Raw genomic sequence first — 19992 nt, 5'->3', positions numbered from 1 at the left:
TCCTGATACATGCTTCATTCTTCTCTAAGATGTTGAGCATCCATGGAGGCTGGTCTTTGTGAATTGACTCAGCAGTTTTTTTTTGCTTCTTCAGATTGAGTTTGGCCACAGGGATTGGTGGGAGTACTGCTTGGAGATTTTTGCAGGAGAAGATTAAGGTGAGGACATTTATTCCTTAGCTCTTCTCCAGCTAGGACACTCATGTGCTGTGTCTGCTTACTGAAGGTTATAACTCCTGTTTTGTAACCATCTAACAGCTACCAGTGTTTTCTCTTGGTTTCAATGCCTTTAGGCCTGGGTAGTATGTTTCAACTACTGTTGTGAGCCTCAGGTGCTTCATCATCTTAATTCACTTGCTGTAATAATCATTTTATTAAACTCTCTTCAGTTACCTCTTTTGAGTAGATCTTCTGTTTCTTATTAAGAGTTTAATTACTACAACCACAAAGTAGTAAAGCAACCACTTAGCAGAAGGTAATGACATAAAGACTGATCAAAATCTTCAAACCTGTGTGGTAAAAGAGAGATAAAGTGGCAATAGGGTAAGAAATAATTGACAATGAAGAAAATTCAATAAGGGACATAATAGATATACATAATAAAGCTAGTAAAAATTAATTGAAAATAAAATAGTGTTAAGTTCTTAAAGAGAAAATGATAGATTTATAATTCTGGCCAAAGATAACTGTTTGCTTTTGTCTAGATTCCCTACACCCCCACAACCTACAAAAGAGACTATGGGACAACAAATATTTAAAATTATAATTCAAAAAACTTTTCAGAAATTAAACAGGGCTCAAACTTACATATTAACTTAATATAGTGAAATAGGAAAACAGACTCAGATTGCCAATGTCAAGATACATCGTAATTTCAAAAGTAAGAAAATAATTATTTTGGAAACAAAACCAAAAGTTCAAGTTTATTATGAAGAAAAATAGAATTTTGCTAGTCTCAGAATTCTTCTGAGTTTGCATACCAGAAGACAGTGATATGGTTTGGCTGTGTGTCCCCACCCAAATTTCATCTTGAATTGTAATCCTCACATGTTGAGGGAGGGACCTAGTGGGAGGTGAGTTTTCATGGAGGTGATTTCCCCCATGCTGTTCTTACGACAATTAAGGAGTTCTCATGAAATCTGATTGTTTAAAAGTGTTTGGCAGTCCACTTCTTACTCTAGTTCTCTCTCTTTCCTGCTGCCATGTAAGACGTACTTTGCTTCCCTTCCCCCATCTGTCATAATTGTAAGTTTCCTGAGGCCTCCCTACCCATGCAGACCTGTGAGTCTATTAAACCTCTTTCTTTTATATACTAAGTACTGGGTAGTTCTTTATAGCAATGTGAAAACAGACTAATATAAACAGGAAGAAAGTCACAAGCCACTAAAACGATAAAAGTGGAATGATGAATTTCATCTACAAGAAAAATATTCTTCAGCAGTAAAGTCTTAATATATAAGAAGCTTGCAAATATTTTGTTTTTTCCAGTGGTACTTCTTAAGAAAACTACTGAAAGAACTTTATGTGAAATCTCAGGAGATTATGTGAAATCTCAGGAGATTATGTGAAAGATGAGGTGTGAGCATTAAATATATGTAATTGTGGAATACATTCTAAAATATATTTTAGGAATAGAGTGACAGAAAATAGTGTAAAAATGATATACCTCACAATACAGAAATAGTTAAAGTAAATCAAAAATATGGAAGAAAGATAATGGGAATAGAGTAAGTAAAAAAATTACTGCATCCAAAGGAGCTGGAAATTAAATGATATAATTGAAAGTATCACTGGCAGTGCAAAGCTAAATAATATGAAGATAATACTATTAATTAAAACAAGATTTGGATGAGAGGGAAGGGAGAAAGCAATACAGAAAATAAAATAAAATTATGATTTTTCTTGATGTAGAATTAATAAAAGATTAAAGGTTTTAAATTAAGACATGGCATAAATATAAAACATTGCAACCACATATCACTATTTCATATTTTTAATATAAGAAAATGTATACATTAAAAAAAAACAAAATTTTAAAAATTTGTGTGACATAAAATCATATGACCAAATATTGAAAAAGCTAATAAATATGAAAAGGCTAAACTCACCTGAAAAAAAAATTTCCTATTTTTTTTTTTTACAAATAAAACTTCTAAACAAAACATACCTAATAAAAGTAGCTTGAGGACAGGTGCAGTGGCTCATGCCTGTAATCCCAGCACTTTGGGAGGCTGAGGTGGGCAGATCACTTGGGGTCAGGATTTCAAGACTGTCCTGACCAACATGACGAAATCCTGTCTCTACTAAAAATACCAAACTTAGGTGGGCATGTCTGTAATCCCAGCTACTTGGGAGGCTGAGGCAGGAGAATTACTTGAACACAGAAATGTGGAGAATGCAGTGAGCTGAGATTGTGCCACTGTACTCCAGTGTGGGCAACAGAGCGAGACTACATCTCAAAAAAAAAAATAAATAAATAAATAAATAAATGTAGTTTGAAATTAGAAGGATAAGCAAAATACCCAAGCAAATGAATAAATGGAATTCTCTGGATATATCAGAGAAAGTAAAAAATAGATAAAATTGAATAAGTAGTATTATATCATAATAAGTAACATTTTTAGAGTATTAAAGAAAATGAAATCACATAAATAACAGTTGATTTTAATTCTTAGGAGGTCAAATGGAAAAAATAATAACATAGAATTAAATCACTTAATAATGTAGTACATATTGATTAATATATGCATATAAGTTAATAGTATAATTTGATTTTTGTGTGTATATATAACATATAAATACAAAATATATTTTATATCTAAAACTTATACCCTAAAATTGGGGTTATAATTTTTTTCAGAGTGTATTAGTAAAAAATGATTACATATTAGACCAAAGATAAAACCTCAATGTCTATCAAAAACAAAAAAACAAAAAAACAAAAACAGAAATTACATTGTGACTACAGGTCAATAAAGCTGAAAATAGTAATACAACAAAAAACAACATTATATTAACTACAAACTGTCATACTACATTTTAAAAATAAATATTAGTTCATGGAGCAAATATAAACCAGTATCACAAAATATCAAGGAAATATTGGAAATGAAAATAAAAGCACTATATTTAAGAATCTGAGATTTTTCTAAAGCAAATTTCAGAGGAAAATATGTAGCATGCCATACCTAGAGCAATAAGCAAACAGAGTAACGGAAAGCCAAATTAATTAATATCTAACTCAAATATTAATAAATTAAAAATAAGTAACAAAATAAAATAAAACAAAAATTGACTAAAATTATTAAGACAATTTAAGCAGTGTGATAACAGAAAAACTAAATAAGACAATGTGATAAAATTATGAAACTGATGAAATCAGCCAATAAAAATAAGAAAAAAACATACATTTACAAATGGGTAAGTAGAAAATAACCACAAAGAGAAATAATATTTAATATGTAGCTTTATATTAAATTGCACTGCTTAATTCTGTGTAAATTCATTTGAAAGCCTGGTTGAAATTAATGTTTATCTAAGATAATGTAGTTTATAAATTTGACTAAAGAACAGATAGAAAATCTTAATGATCTAATTTCTACAGAAGAATTAGCAAAATTTTTCAGAGACTTATTCCTCAAAAAAGTACCAGTTTCTGATAGTTTGACCACATTTTTAGAGAAGAGAATGGTAATGTTAATGCTACTTGATACATTTCAGGGCATGGGAAAAGGAAGAACCTTATACGTATTTTTATGAATCAACACAAAGTGATTGTATTATCCCCATTGTAATAAAAAGACTTCAGAATTCACAAGTTTTTGTAGATCCTTATTTATTAAATTATTTTACTAACAGTGTAATGTAAAAATCTTTAAATATCATTTAGTAGAGGACAGGTTAAGTAGATGATGTGATATCTTGCAGTAGAATACTATGTGGCTATTAAAGAAATTAGGACATTATGTATACATTGATAATAAAACTCTTAAAGTTATTTATTCATTAAAATGTTTACTTAAAATTATTCATTTAGCATCTAATATCCACCAGACATTGATGTGCATGCTAGGCAATATTGAAGTGAAGAAAGCCAAGTTTTCTACTCTTTTGAAATTTGCCTTCTAGTAAAAGGAGATTAAAAAGTTAAACAATACATTTATAGTAAGTTAGACACAAATGCTCAGAAGAAAAATTAGACAAGAGGAGCATGGATTATCAGGGTGGATTATTAACATTTTAATAGGGTGGCCAAGACAAACCTTAATGAGAAGAAAACTTTGGACAAAGAGTTGAAGGAAATAAAGAACCAACCATGTCGGTATTTTGGGGGAAGAATATTCTAGGCAGAGAAAATGATGTGAAACATTGAGTCAGTAGAGTGTCTTGTATGTTAAAGGAACAGACAGAAAATCCATGGGACTGGAACAGTGAGAACGAGAGGAAGATCATTAAAGATGAAGTGAAAGAAGTAATGATGGAATGCAGATGATGTAAGCTCCTACAGGTTAATGGTAAAGATGTTGGCTGCTGTATCGAGAGTAGGCTTTAGGGAACTAGATAGATGGAAGACCAGCTAAGAAATGAATGCAGTAATTCAGGGGACAATTGATGGTAGCTTTTACCAGTATGTGCTGGTAAGTAGAAATGGCAAGCAGAAGTTGACTTTCAGACATATTTTGTAGTAGTGCCAATGGGATTTGCTGTTTGAACTAAGGTGAAAGAGAAAGGGAAAAAAGGAAAAGGTGACACCATATGTCTGAGCAAGTAAAATGAAGTTAGCAGTGACTGAGATGAAGACAACTAGGGATAAAGCTGGTCTGGGGCTGGATACCTGGCTCACGCCTGTAATCCCAGCACTTTGGGAGGATGTGGGTAGATCACCTGCAGTCAGGAGTTCAAGACCAGCCTCACCAAAATGGCAAAACTCTGTCTCTGCTAAAAATACAAAAAATTAGCCAGGTGTGGTGGTGCACATCTGTAACCCTAGCTCCTCGGGAGGCAGAGGCAGGAGAATTGCTTGAATCCGGGAGGTGGAGGTTGCAGTGAGCCAAGATCACACCACTGCACTCCAGCCTGGGCGACAGAGCAAGACTCCATCTCAAAACAAAAACAAACAAAAAAACAAAACAACCGGTTTGGGAGAAAGTCAGGAGTCAATTTTAGAAAAGTTTCTTTTAAGTTGTCAATTATATATTCAAGCACCAATGTCAATTAAGCTGGAAGTTGTATGGGACTAGAATTGAGGGAAGAGATCTGTGCTATAAATCTATAAATCACCGTGGATCTGCTGTCACCTGTTGTATAAAAATAGGAGGGGTAATATATACACACATCTACTTGTATTTATATAAAAAACTTTGGAAATCTATGTAAGAATTCACTAATGGCCTGCTACTTGTTTAAGGGGATGGAACTGGGCAAATTGGAGGGCAGTGTTTGGTGGGAGATATTGTTTTGTATACCTTTTTGTAGGAAGTATTGTATTGTATACATTTTTACACTTAAAAAAATTATCAGACAAGTGATTGATGATCCTTTTAATAAAAAATAAAGGAAAATAAAATTTAAATTGAATAAAAACTTGAAATATAGAGTATTACAACCAGAAATAAATAAAAATAAAATATTTACTAAACAAATACTTGTAACTTTGTTTTGAATTTTACTTAACATTTCTTAAAATACAGTACAGTATATAAAGCATAATTTATTAAATTTTCAAATTGTTTAAAACTATCTCAAAATATTCCAGAATGATTTTTAATACTTTGAATTGGGTCACCCTAAGGAGATGTCTAATAACAGTAATTGGTCATAGTCTTACTTACAGTTGTTAAATAATGAAAACCCAAATGAAACTTTCTTTAAAGAAATACAGATGATTTTTCAACTTAGCTACATAGTTGCAGACACAACTGAGTTTCACTGCTCAAAAATGTATTAGAAATATTTTTCCCTTCTTCCTGTCTCTTTTTCCTGGATTCAGGTAGCTCTTTCTCCTTATATGCATTGATAGAGATGGCTTCTTGTATCTCCAGGATTCCATGTTCTTAGTCTACGGGAATTTAGAAGGGAAATGTTCTTTTCTATATAGTTCTGGCTAAATTGCCAGAAAGGAGACATTATACCTAACCCTGAGACAGTGTTTGTGCTCAGGAATGTGGTATATTCTGCTTCAAAAACTAGAATTCTGTGCTATAACCGAGAGTAAGGGAGAAACTGTTCCCTAAGGAAAAAAAAATGCAAGAGAGCAACAAAACAACAACAACAAAAAAACCCGATGATCACTATAGTGTAAATCTGAATAGTACAGATGAAGTGTAGAGAACACAAGTAGGATTTCGTACTAACAGTGTGAGGTGGTAAGTCCAGGCGTAAGATTATAGTCACAGAATTGGAGATGAATAACTTTTCTTTTTTCCTTGGAAGAAAGATTTAACTACACATGAATTCAAATGTAACCAATTTAAATGTGTTCACATAACCTTCTTAAGTAAAATGAAGCTGCTTTCATTTCAAAGAGCCAAAGGCAATATGCTCATATTTGCAGCAATCACTACAACAAAACATTTTTCCAATAGAGCCATACTTTAAAGAATGACTCTTATATTCCTTTCATGATGGATACTGCCCCTTTAAGTAGCAGAAAAGCTTTAGAGGATAATAGTCATTATTATGATTGTCAATCTATCCCAGAGCTGCTATTCTGCATTGTGTTGCTTATAGTCATAAATAGCACTTTCAACCTGAGAATTCTATTTGTCTCAAGCCAGATTGGCAAAACCCTGATGAATGGGAAAAGGATGATATCTGAGGGTGAGGGGGCGGGGAGAGAGAGAGAGAGACAGAGAGAGAGAGAGACAGAGAGAGAGAGAATGCTTGATGCTACCTACCAAAAGTAGAAAACAGTAGGGAAGAGAATCAGTTAATAGCATCTATCTTAAGTTGATCTCTTAAAAACTGATTAACTACAATTAACTGAAAACTTTCTTTTATCAGTTCATTAGAAATGATATGTCAAATCAGCATGCAGAGAATTCACTCTACTGTAGTCCTGATATCACGTCTTTGAAATAATTTTTTTTTCTTTGTCAGTGATACCTTTGGTAACATGCAGCTGATATATAAGTATAGGCATTGATGGAGTTGAGGATACTATATCAAAATATGGCTACTTAGCATTTGTGAAAAAAAAAGAAGCAGGAAAGTCATTTTCTGATTATTTCCTGCTCTTCTCTCCTAAAACAGGCCATAAAACCTAGAGAAGTATCTTCTGACTTTTCCTGAAGCAGGTCATGTGACAGGTGCTAACCCTATACTTGAAGGAAAACAACATCTTTTTCTCTGAAAACACAGGGACACAGAGAAGAATCTGAGCAAACAGGACTTTTTAAGCTCCTTCAAGTTTATTATTAATAGACTCTACCCTCTGTCCTCCAATCATAGTTCTTCACAATTATCCACTTCTTCATCAGACTTAGCACAAAAATACACAAGTTTATCTGTGTCTTTGGGTCTTCATTCGGAAGGCTCCTGTTTGGTGTGTGCTCTCCTCTAGTTAATCTGTCTTTTGTCATAGGAACCTCAGCCAGGAATCTAAAATGAAAAGAAGAAATATTTATTTTTCCCTGCGGCACCATTTTAATTTATCTGAAACCATCGCCTCATTAGACTGTTGAGTAAACAACAAGTAAAATACTCAAAGTCTTTGGATTTTTGTTTTGAGCAATTTGTACTTGTTTTGACTACAAACATGCATCTTATTTCCTTGTCAATTTATGTGTTAAATGGATTTCTCAATATTTATGAGGCAATATTTGAGAATGCCTCATGAACAAAAATGTCATAAAATATCATCTTTAATGTTTTAAAAATATCAAATTGCCATAATGTAAAAGTCAGTTGATTTTCCTTAAGAATGAGCTACAGGTTCATCTCAGGATAATCTCCTTTTAATCATTAATTTGTCACCTAATAGTAAGGACAAGTTCTCAGGGCTTTTGGTTTAATGCCCATACGTTATCTAGGATGAGATTTTAACTCAATATCACTATAGTACTGCTAGGCAAGATATATTTTCAAGAACCGAAGAGTAAAATGAATGCCTTTTCTAATGAAGTGAAATTTGTGCCACTGGGAAGTAGACAGAGCAAAATACATATACTCCTCAAAAAATAATAAAAGTGCCCAAAAATATTGATCATAAGTTAATCTAGGAGGCATATTTAGTAAATTAAAGAGGATGCTCATGGTTGAAAACATTAGGGCTAGGAAATACTGCATCATAAACAATTAAAATGAAGGAGATTATGGAGGAGATGGGAGAAGTTATTTCATAAGAGGGAAAAAAGTGAATGGGCTTTGAAGTGGAAGCAATCTGGTGGGAACTTCTATGCCATATTATTATCCACATTATTTGGGTCATGTTTAGTAATCTGACCCTCTGTCTCTATGCCTGGAAAATGGAATAAGAGGGTTTCAGACACTCTTTCAACACTTTAAAAAAACTTAACTGTAAGCAAAGTGCTAACCTCAGTCCACAACATTATAGCAGTTTTCTAAGGGCTTATTTGCTTCCTCTATAAAAGACAAATAATGGAACAAAATGTTCAAAGAGTCATATGTAAGCAGGTAAAATACAGATTATAGTAAGTGAAAGGACTTTCAAGTTGGGTATATATACTTTTTTAAAAAACTTTTTCAAAGAATTATATGGCTTGAGTTCTAATCCCAAATGTAGTAACAGTCTGCTGGTTAGACTGGAAAACAATTTAAACTCTTCAATTTTTGTAACTCCGAAAATTAAAGAATGTTTGGTAACTAAATTCTAAAATCCCATCCATTTTTAATATCGATGATTCGATGATTATATATATATATGCTTCATTAATATTGATAATTAGAAATTTCCCTAATGTCTGTAAAAATTTTAACAACTGGGAAAATAATATTAATTTGGTCATAACTAATGAGTTATCTAACTAATATCTCATTTTGGGGAAATTTAACTTAGATTTTCTATAATAATTATAGAAAATAAAGAACAAAATTTAATCTATCAGATGCTGTGCAAAAGTGAGAGTAAAACCAGTCTAATAGACTAAGAACACAAAATCATGCAGTTAAGAAGAACAGAAATAACAAAAAAATAAATAAATAATATTGGATAGTCGTACTAGTTTGCCTAAAGATTACTCTCATTGTGGGTTTTGACTTTATTAAGACAGTTTGCAGATAATTAACTTGACAATGTTCTTTATTATTATTACTTTAGAATTATCAGTACTTTTTAGAAGATTATTGAAAGAAGCTTATTGTGGGAAACAGAAGATTTCTATTCTAGTTATAATTTGTTAGCAGTCAATGGCTTATTTTCTCTGATCTTTGTTTTCCAATGTACAAAAAGTTTTAAAGTCTTCCAGTTTTAAAACTAAAGTTTTCCCTTGAGCAAGTATGGAGTGATTTTTTAAATTAATTTTAATGTCTATTTTCAGAGTGCTTTACAGTTTTTAACTTCCCCCTACTAAATCAGTTATATATCATTTGTTATACCAATTAATAATGAGCTATGGGCCAATGATTTGGTAGATACGGTGTTAAGCAAAATTGTTCCTCAGCAGCATGAATCGTCTTACATAGGCCCATGAGTCTATGTCCATGGTATGAGTGTGTGTAGAAGGTACACTACAGAGATAAATGGCTCAACTCTCTTTGACCCTGGAGCAAAATAAATGAGAGTAATAAAGTTCACCCCTTTGAGTTTTGCCTTGTTATCAAATATTCCCCAAATCATGAAGCCAATAAAAGTGAAATAGTCTGTCAGGGGAAAAACAACAACAAAAAATACTTCCCGTTTTTCCCTTCAGGCACTTCAAGAAAACTTCAATTTTAGATGTATGAATGAAATTACTTCTAAAAATTAGAAAATTCTATCAGCTCAGAAAACATGAGTATCTTTAGCGGAAAGCTAGACCTCCACTTCAAAAACAATAGTATTGTGCTGTTTCGTGACTCTTTTTGTCTTCACTATAAACTGAGAAACAGTGTTTCACTTCATTTTCTCTGTTTTAGTTTCTTTTCACTTACATCCACATATTAATAAAGAGGAAGAAAAGAGGAAGAAAAGGTTAAAGTGGCTGTTTGGAGAACTCAACATTTCCCTTCACCAGGTAGAATAAGATTATAGCTGAAGAACTGTCAAAATATTTTTGACATCTTAAAATTACTTTACATAATGTATATATTCAATACTTAATAAATGAAGGCAGGAGTGCCAGAAACCAGGACCTACTCCAAGGTTGAACTGCTACCATGGCTTTCAAGACTGACACTCTCCCTCTGCTGTCCTTGCTTCTCTTTTAGGCTCTACTTTTGATACCATTTTTGTAACTATTTTATTAGGATTTTCATTGCCTATTGCCTCTGTACTCTCATCACACTAATCTCACGTTTATTGGTCCTGCTGCCAGGCTGCCGAATGTTCAAGAAAGTTATGTGAACTGAGGACAATTCCCACCACATTTATAAGAACTTTGACTTTCTTTAGAAGCTTCCTGCATCTCTCCATTACTCCTGCTCCTATTTTTATATCACTTTTCCAAACCTGTTCTATTCTAGGTTACCATTTAAGGAGAAAACAGATTGTCTTCAAGTTCCCTTTCCACTTCACATTTTCCCCTTATGTATTAATCCACACCTGCTACAATCCATTATCAGAGTCAATGGCCCTCTACTCACACCAGGGCTGATTCCCTTCCTGTCTCCTTCGGCATTTTGCTTCTTGGCTGATGTCCCATATTTCTTTATCTTCATTGCCTGTCTTGTCTTGATCCATCCCCTCAGTGTTGGTTGTTTACCACTCCGTTACCTGAATTTTACCCTTCAAACAGATCATTCATTGGTTTCTCCTTGCTTTTCTTCAATTATTAACTGCTTTTTCCTACTTATATATCTCTGCTTTCTCTGTAGTTTAAAAGGTTCTAAATGTAAGTCTCCTCAAACATAATTTCCTGCCAATTTTATCTTCCTTTAAAAATCTCCCCTTTATCTAAAAATCTCATCCAAAAATCATAGCTTTACTTATCATTGCTATGTGAATAATTTCCTTGTAAATTTATATATTTAACTCTTGTTTCTATTCTGAGCCCTAGCGCCAAATTTTCAAAAGCTACCTCATTCACTTCAGATTCACACCTTTTTTCCTCCAACCTTTATTTTTATAAGTAGTATGCCTTCACACTACTCCCACTCACCTCCCTATCTACACTTACCCAGTAACCCTTAATCAAAATATCAGAGCTCTGATTTCATTCCTCTTTTTTCTTGTCAACTCTATCATAATACTACTTTTCCCATCTTCTAGAAGTCCATGGAGTGCCTGAGGACGGGAAATAGAAGGGATACAGTTGTGTAAATTAATTTGCAAATCCTCCATGCTCAGTAATATGCTTCTCATAGTTTTTCTAAGCACAGATAGAAATGAATACTTACGACCTTTTCCTCTGCACACCAAGGGCCAGCTGTTTCTTTTTTAATAATGTAAAGAACACTTTTATACTGCTATTTGACTTATAACTTAAATTCAAATATTTCATTTATTTTCTGAAGGTGTTCATTAAAGAATATTCAAATAGGAAAATATATCCTTTAATCCCATTCTTTAAAATGTCCTAAGACATTTTTTGCTGGCATCTGTAGGCAATTTCCCCCTTGATTATATCAAATTATAAAGCCCCTTATTTTTTGAATTCCTCCTAAAGTTAATACAATAGGTAGCATTGCAATTAATTGCAGTAAGTTTGCAGATTAAAAAATAACCATGCATGAATCTGGATCCCTTATTTCGAATTCAATTTAGAATCCAAATAAAGTTTAGAGATTTCACTATCCATTTTAGATTGAATTATCTAATCATGTACTTTAGATGACCATAAATGTTAACAAAATAAAAATCTTGCTTGAAAGAACTGTAAAAAGTTAACACAATTGCAAATTTTCCAACGTAATTACATGTTTTGTTGTTCTATAAGAGCATTTTGCAGCTAAAACTCTTAGTAATGATTATACAACTTCATTTAAATTCACCTCAAAATTCTATTTTAGTATCAAAGTTCTTCCACACTGAAAGCTTCTGGAATGTATTCTTTTAAGGAGTCACCAATGATCCTATCCTACAATTTACTTAGTGCTACAAAGTAGAAATTATATTTAATTGAGCTGAATGAGTGAATCACACAACAAAGTGCTCTGCTTTATTCAATTCGCAGATATTTCTTATGTGGGATGACTAATCAAATATAATTGTTGGTGGATGACACATATTAATTTGATACATAGTTTTAATATAAAACACATATTTTATCTGCATGCTAATTAGGTACATTTTCAAGCACCTAACCCATTGTTTTCAACTAATGGCAAAGATGTCAGATGGAAGAAAAGAATTCACACATATTAAGAACTATGAAGTGATATTAAATAAATAGGATGAACATTTCTCCCAGTCAGGTATAATTACTCTGCATTTTCTTATTGTTTATGATCCTGTGAACAAAATACATTGTTTATAAAAATTTATTTTTTTATTTCATTCCTTCCTGCATTCATTCATTTAAAAATGGTTCCAGCTGACATGCAATATGCTGGGCTCTAAGCTATTTGCTGGGAATGCAAATATTTTACAGTCTATTGGTATTGTTAATATTTATAGTTTATTTTATTTAAAGTCTTCCTGGACCTACACTAGGGTAGCAGAATTATTATGTTACATGCAATTACTTCATTCTCAATTCAGCATCTGATAGTCCTGATAAATCTTCCATTTATTTCCACGAGATTTATGTATTTACTGTATCTGTTGCCACCACAGTCACTGATCCTTCTTGTTTTCATCTCTACATAAGAATATATTTTTTCAGCCTTCTGGATAAAAGCTTAAGTTGGTGTTATTAGATACCTTATCTAATCACAAGGCCTGCTAAGAGATACTGCTACCTAGATAGTAGATCAAAGGATAACCTCCCACAATTACCTGGTGCAAATTTCTGTAAAATATATCTGTTTCAAGTAGCTTTGACTGGCCAAGATAATGCTGCAAACTTTATGAGTGAATTGCTCAGAGCCAAAGTAGTAATCCCATAGCAGTGTTACGTGGACATGCTAATGTATGTTAGGAAACAATCTACCTCGCTAGAATCCATGGGACTCACCACCCTTACCTGATCTGGAATTCAGAAATACAACCTACATATTTATTGAAAAATTGTGTTCACTGAACATTTTCCCTGCTTTGGGTTGATACATGAACTCTGAGTTTTAAGTTGTCTATTTGTTTTTGTGCTTAGGTTGTACCATCTAGACTAGATAAAATCTGTAAGAGCTCTTTTGCTTTCCAATGCTATTACTATTTTCTAGAATGCAATGTATTTTTAAAGTTGATCACTTTTATTGCCCTAATGAGTGTATAATTAGTTATTTACATAAAAGATACTCAGATTTCAAATGCCTTTTACTTACATATATATAAAAATCCCATATTTCTGTTATTTAAAAATTAGGTCAAAGTTTTTATGTAGACACTTCAGATTTTTCTTTTATTTTTTGATTATATTAATGATTTAATTCTGACCTAGTTGGCATACTTTTCTTCTTAGTCAAAAGCAGAAAGATTTGCCTATAGTAATTTCCATATCTCTTATCTTGCTACATTACATATAGAGAGCAATGATTAAGGTAGTTTTTTAAGGTTTAATTTCATAACTTTCCAATGAAAAGCAGTATGACTCTTTTCAGGTTTTCTTCACATTTCTCATAAATTCATATCTGTCAAATTCAACATTTGATCTTTAATTTCTTGAGGCTATTTAATACTGACATATGTGCTAACTGACTATCTTTAATTCTTCAGGGTTTGGTTTCATCTATTCCATCAAGTATTTTAAGAAGTTTAAAATTCTCCCAGGGTCATTTTTCTAAAGGGACTTACAGAAAGACAATGCTAGTAGGATTTTATTATATACCATCTGAAAGAAAAATTAATTTTGCCTCAGGTCTCAAATGTAAATGAGAACTCTATCATATAATGAAGGCTTGTCTGAATAACCTAATTGAATCAAGATATAAGAAATATTCAGATATTTCATGCCAAAGATTTGCTTTTTTCTAAATAATTAAAATTTAACATCTAAAATTTCTCCAATTTACTAGTCACACAATTTTTCACTTATTTTTTGCACATCCATGATATATTCCTTATAATATCCTATGCAAATGATAAAATGACACCATTTTATCTCAAAATATGACAGTTGAGTAAATAGATTGAAATGAAGAATGGAAAAGAGTGACTTGGAAATTATATTGCTTTGTTGTCACTCATTTTTTTTGGCACAATAATTCTGCCAAGTAACCTAATTTATTAAATGACCTAGTCTTTTTACTTAATAATTAGATTCTATTGTAGTATAAATATAAAAACCTCCCTTGGAGTTATGGCTAGAAGAATACTTAGACAATGAATGAGTTACCTTTTCTTCCCATCATTTTTATGCACAAATACTCAACAATTGCCCAACATAAAAATATGTAGATTCTGGAATCTGATATCAAACTTTGCACACTAAATGCAGTCAGATTTTTTTTTTTTTTTTTCTGAGCATGCTCTCTATATATTATCTGGGACACATGTTTGATATTATCTGGAAAAACAAAAACAATGAGTCAATGACTTGAGCTCTAACTTGACACTGAAAAGGAGTTTGGCTCTGTAAACTGTTTCTAAGAAGAATATTTTACTCTGAGCATAGCCGCTGAGGTTCCATTATTAATGTAAATAAACGAGAGGAAAGAGGGAAGCCTTGATGATTGCAATAGTAAAAAATTAAACAGCCCTGAGACTGTCAATTAGAGTTGACTTTAGTAAGTGGCTGGGAATGCAGACATTTGATTCAGCATTCACTATTACCAGAATTCACACTGACCAATCTGTATCCTCTCCTAAAATGTATTTGCACTCTGAGGAATTGCAATTTCCCAGTGGCACCTTTGAAACCTCATAACTTTCTGGAAAATGTTCTTTGAATAAACGCCACATGGATTTTGGAGTAAACTTTAAGCAATTTCATTAGACAAAAATATACCTTTTTCCTTCTTCAGCTCATATATAGTTTTAAATCATTTAGAGGAGTTATTCTGATCCTAGACTACACATTCATTTACATATTGAGTTGCAGGTCCCCATATAAACATAGCTAATTTTCCTGGGTGTAATTTTATTTAATGATAATAGTGCATTAGTATGAATCTTCAGAACAATGTTCATATGTGATTGGAAATCACATTTGTCTGCTAAAACAATGAAGAAAAATAAGTAAATTATACTTTAGATTATTTCTAATTGTTCTTATGTTAGGATATTAGTCATAAGTCATAGGAGAAAAGTTTCCAAAATGAAGATGTAGACAATCTTTGCAATCTTTGCTGACTCAGGAACAGCAGGGGGCATCACCTCCACTTCCGCCAGCATGCATTGTTACATCCTGCAGTTGGCTCAGGAGTACTGTGGAGACTGCAAGAACTCTTTTGATGAACTCTCCAAAATCATCCAGAAAGACTTTGTTTCACACAAAGAGTTGTTGGAATATGACCTACAGCAGAGGGAAGCAGCCACTAAATCATCCTGGACCTCCATGTAGCCCACATTCACTGCCAGCCAGTACCGTGCCTTGTCTGTCCTGTGCTGTGGCCACACATCCTCCACCAAGTGCTACGGCTGCGCCTCGGCTGTTACAGAACATTGTATCACACTACTTCGGGCCCTGGCCACCAACCCAGCCTTGAGGCACATCCTTGTCTCCTAGGACCTTATCCGGGTGCTCTTTGATTATAATCTTCACCCAGGGGCTGCAGCCATGTGGGAGGAGGTCTGCCAGCTCATGTGCCTCCTAACTCGAGACAACCCGGAAGCCCCCAGCAGATGAATGACCTGATGATTGGCAAGGTCTCCACAGCCCTAAAGAGCCACTGGGCCAACCCTGATCTGACAAGTAGCCTGCAGTATGAAATCCTGCTGCTAACGGATTCTATCTCCAAGGAGGACAGCTGCTGGGAGGTTTGGTTAGGCTGTGCACTCAGCCTTTTCATGGCTGTGAACATTAAGACTCCTGTGGTGGTTGAGAACATTACCCTCATGTGCCTGCGGATCTTGCAGAAGCTGATTAAACCACCTGCTCCCACTAGTAAGAAGAACAAAGGTGTCCTCGTCAAGGTCCTCACTACAGTGAAACCATATTGCAATGAGATCCATGCCCAGGCTCGACTGTGGCTCAAGAGAGACCCCAAGGCATCTTATGATGCCTGGAAGAAGTGTCTTCCTATCAGAGGGATAGATGGCAATGGGAAAACCCCTAGCAAATCAGAGCTCTATTTGACTGAGAAGTATGTGTGGAGGTGGAAACAGTTCCTGAGTAGTCAGGGAAAGAGGACCTCCCCCTTGGATCTCAAACTGGGGCATAACAACTGGCTGTGCCAAGTGCTTTTCACTCTAGCAATGCAGGCTGCACGCCAGGTAGCCTGTACCATTGTGGAAGCTCAAGCCACCATTCCCAGCCGCAAGCAGCAGGTCCTGGATCTGCTTACCAGTTACCTGGATGAGCTGAGCATAGCTGGGGAATGTGCGGCCGAGTATCTGGCTCTCTACCAGAAGCTCATCACTTGCACACACTGGAAAGACTACTTGACATCTTGGGGAGTCCTACGCTATGTGGGCAACCTCATCACTAAGGAAATAGCCCGTCTGCTGGCCCTGGAGGAGGCTACCCTGAGCACTGATCTGCAGCAGGGCTATGCCCTTAAAAGTCTCACAGGCCTTCTCTCCTCCTTTGTTGAGGTGGAATCCATCAAAAGACACTTTAAAAGTCGCTTGGTGGGTACTGTGCTGAATGGATACCTGTGGTTGCGAAAGCCGGTGGTGCAGAGGACCAAGCTGTTCGATGAGATGCAGGACATACTGCTGGAGATGCTGGAGGACATGAGCACAGGTACAGAATCAGAAACCAAGGCCTTCATGGCTGTGTGCATTGAGACAGCCAAGCACTACAATCTGGATGACTACTGAACCCCGGTGATCATCTTCGAGAGGCTCTGTAGCATCATTTATCCTGAGGAGAATGAAGTTACTGAGTTCTTTGTGACCCTGGAGAAGGAACCCCAACAAGAAAACTTCTACAGGGAAGGATGCCTGGGAACCCATATAGCAGCAATGAGCCAGGCATCGGGCCACTGATGAGGGATATAAAGAACAAGATTTGCCAGGACTGTGATTGGGTGGCCCTCCTGGAAGATGACAGTGGCATGGAGCTTCTAGTGAACAATAAAATCATTAGTTTGGACCTTCCTGTGGCTGAAATTTACAAGAAAGTCTGGTGTACCATGAATGAGGGAGAGCCCATAAGTACTGTTTATCATATGCGGGGGCTGCTGGGCAATGCCACGGAGGAATTCATCGAGTCCCTGTACTCTACCACAGATGAAGAAGAAGATGAAGAAGAAGTGTACAAAATGTCTGGTGTGATGGTTCGGTGTGGGGGCCTGGAATGCACGCTTAACAGACTCGCCGGGATGAGAGATTTCAAGCAGGGATGCCACCTTCTATCGGTGCTACTGAAATTGTTCAGTTACTGTGTGAAGGTGAAAGTCAACCAGCAGCAACTGGTCAAACTGGAAATGAACACCTTGAATGTCATGCTGGGGACTCTAAACTTGGCCCTTGAACAAGAAAGCAAGGACAGTGGGGGCACAGCTGTGGCTGAGCAGGTGCTTAGCATCATGGAGATTACTCTCGATGAGTCCAACGCCGAGCCCCTGAGTGAGGACAAGGGCAACCTCCTCCTGACAGGTGACAAGAATCAACTCGTGATGCCCTTGGACCAGATCAACAGCACCTTCTTCTGCTCCAACCCCAGCATGCTCCAGGGCCTGCCTCATATCATCCCGTACCTTTCCTTTGGAGAGATGGAGAAAATGCAGATCTTTGTGGAGTGATTCAAACCATACTGCAACTTTAATAAGTATGATGAAGATCACAGTGGCGATGATAAAGTCTTCCTGGACTGCTTCTGTAAAATAGCTGCTGGCATCAAGAACAACAGCAATGGGCACCGCTGAAGGATCTGATTCTCCAGAAGGGGATCATCCAGGATGCGCTTGACTACATGAAAAAGCACATCCCTAGCGCCAAGAACTTGGATGCCCACATCTGGAAAAAGTTTTTGTCTTGCCCAGCCTTGCCGTTTATCCTGAGGCTGCTTCGGGGCCTAGCCATCCAGCACCCTGCCACTCAGGTTCTGATTGGAACTGACTTCATCCCAAACCTGCATAAGCTGGAGCAGGTGTCCAGTGATGAGGGCATCAGGACAGTGGCAGATAACCTGCTGGAAGCCCTGCGGGAATACCCTGATGTAAACAAGAAGATTACCGCAGCCCGCAGGGAGACCCAGGTAGAGAAGAAGAGTATGGCCATGGAGATGAGGCAGAAGACTCTGGGCACCCTGGGCATGATGACAAATGAAAAGGGCCAGATCGTGACCAAGACGGCACTCCTGAAGCAGATGGCAGAACTGATCGAGGAACCCAGCTTCACGTGCTGCATCTGCAGGGAGGGATACAAGTTCCATCCCACGAAGGTCCTGGGCATTTATACCTTCACGAAGCGGGTAGCCTTGGAGGAGATGGAGAATAAGCCTGGAAAGAGCAGGGCTGCAGCACCGTGTCCCACTTCAACATCGTGCGCTGTGACTGCCACCTGGCTGCCGTCAGGTTGGCTCTAGGCCGGGAAGAGTGGGAAAGTGCTGCCCTTCAGAATGCCAACACCAAGGGCAATGCGCTCCATCCAGTCTGGGGCCTCATGTCCCTGAATCAGCTTTTGCCATTGGCAGGACACAACACTTACCTCCAGGAATGTACAGGCCAGCGGGAGCCCCAGTACCAGCTCAACATCCATGACATCAAACTGCTCTTCCTGCGGTTCGCCATGGAGCAGCCGTCCAGCGCAGACACCTGCAGGGGCGGCCGGGAGAGCAACATGCACCTGATCCCCTATGTCATTCACACTGTGCTTTACGTCCTGAACACAACCCGAGCAACTCCCGAGAAGAGAATAAACTCCAAGGCTTTCTGGAGCAGCCCAAGAAGTGGTTGGGGAGTGCCTTTGAAGTGGACAAGCCCCACTATTTCACAGTCCTGGCCCTTCACATCCTGCCCCTCAAGCAGTGGAGAGCCACTTGGGCCCCACTGTTTCACAATCCTGGCCCTTTACGTCCTGCCCCCCGAATAGTGCAGAGCCACACGTGTGGAAATCTTGCGGAGGCTGCTGGTGACCTTGCAGGCCAGGGCAGTGACTCCAGGTGGAGCCACCAGGCTGACGGATAAGGCAGTGAAGGACTATTCTGTCTACCGTTCTTCCCTTCTCTTTTGGGCCCTCGTCGATCTCATTTACAACACGTTTAAGAAGGTACCTACCAGTAACACGGAGGGAGGCTGGTCCTGCTCTCTCGCTGAGGACATCCGCCACAACGACATGCCCAGCTACGAAGCTGTCGAAAAGCCCTGAAAACCTTCCAGGAGGAGTTCATGCCGGTGGAAACCTTCTCAGAGTTCCTCGATGTGGCTAGTCTTTGATCAGAAGTCACCGCTCCTGAGAGCCTCCTGAAGGACCCGTTGAACTCAGTCCCCTGACCACCACACAGAAGCTGCAGTGGTGAAGATGGAAGCGGGCCGGCCTTCCACCCTCTATTCTCCCTCCTCGTGCGCTGAGTTCCCCGCGAGGGATGCTGCATTGTGACCCCGCCCTCCCCTCTCTCATTTTCCTTGGTGTGGCTTGGGGTTATCTCGTGTGTGTGGTGCTATAAAGCCGTCTGTAACCCAAGCCATCAACCGGCCTGTACATACCTAGGAGCCATGAGTTGTCCCGGCCAACTTCATACTTGAGTGTGCA

The 19992-nt window shown here is 36.8% G+C and overlaps 1 pseudogene; it reads left to right on the top strand.

Annotated features, from left to right (window-relative positions):
* The first annotated feature begins 15091 nt into the window (after positions 1 to 15091).
* On the top strand, positions 15092 to 19733 carry LOC105711418 (E3 ubiquitin-protein ligase UBR4-like; annotated as a pseudogene).
* The last annotated feature ends 259 nt before the right edge of the window (positions 19734 to 19992 follow it).

The sequence above is a fragment of the Aotus nancymaae genome, unplaced genomic scaffold, assembly GCF_030222135.1.
Source record: "Aotus nancymaae isolate 86718 unplaced genomic scaffold, 86718_ANA_hifiasm-v0.15.2.pri h1tg000040l, whole genome shotgun sequence".
Classification (NCBI taxonomy): Eukaryota; Metazoa; Chordata; class Mammalia; order Primates; family Aotidae; genus Aotus; species Aotus nancymaae.
This window is presented reverse-complemented; position numbering and strand designations above follow the sequence as displayed.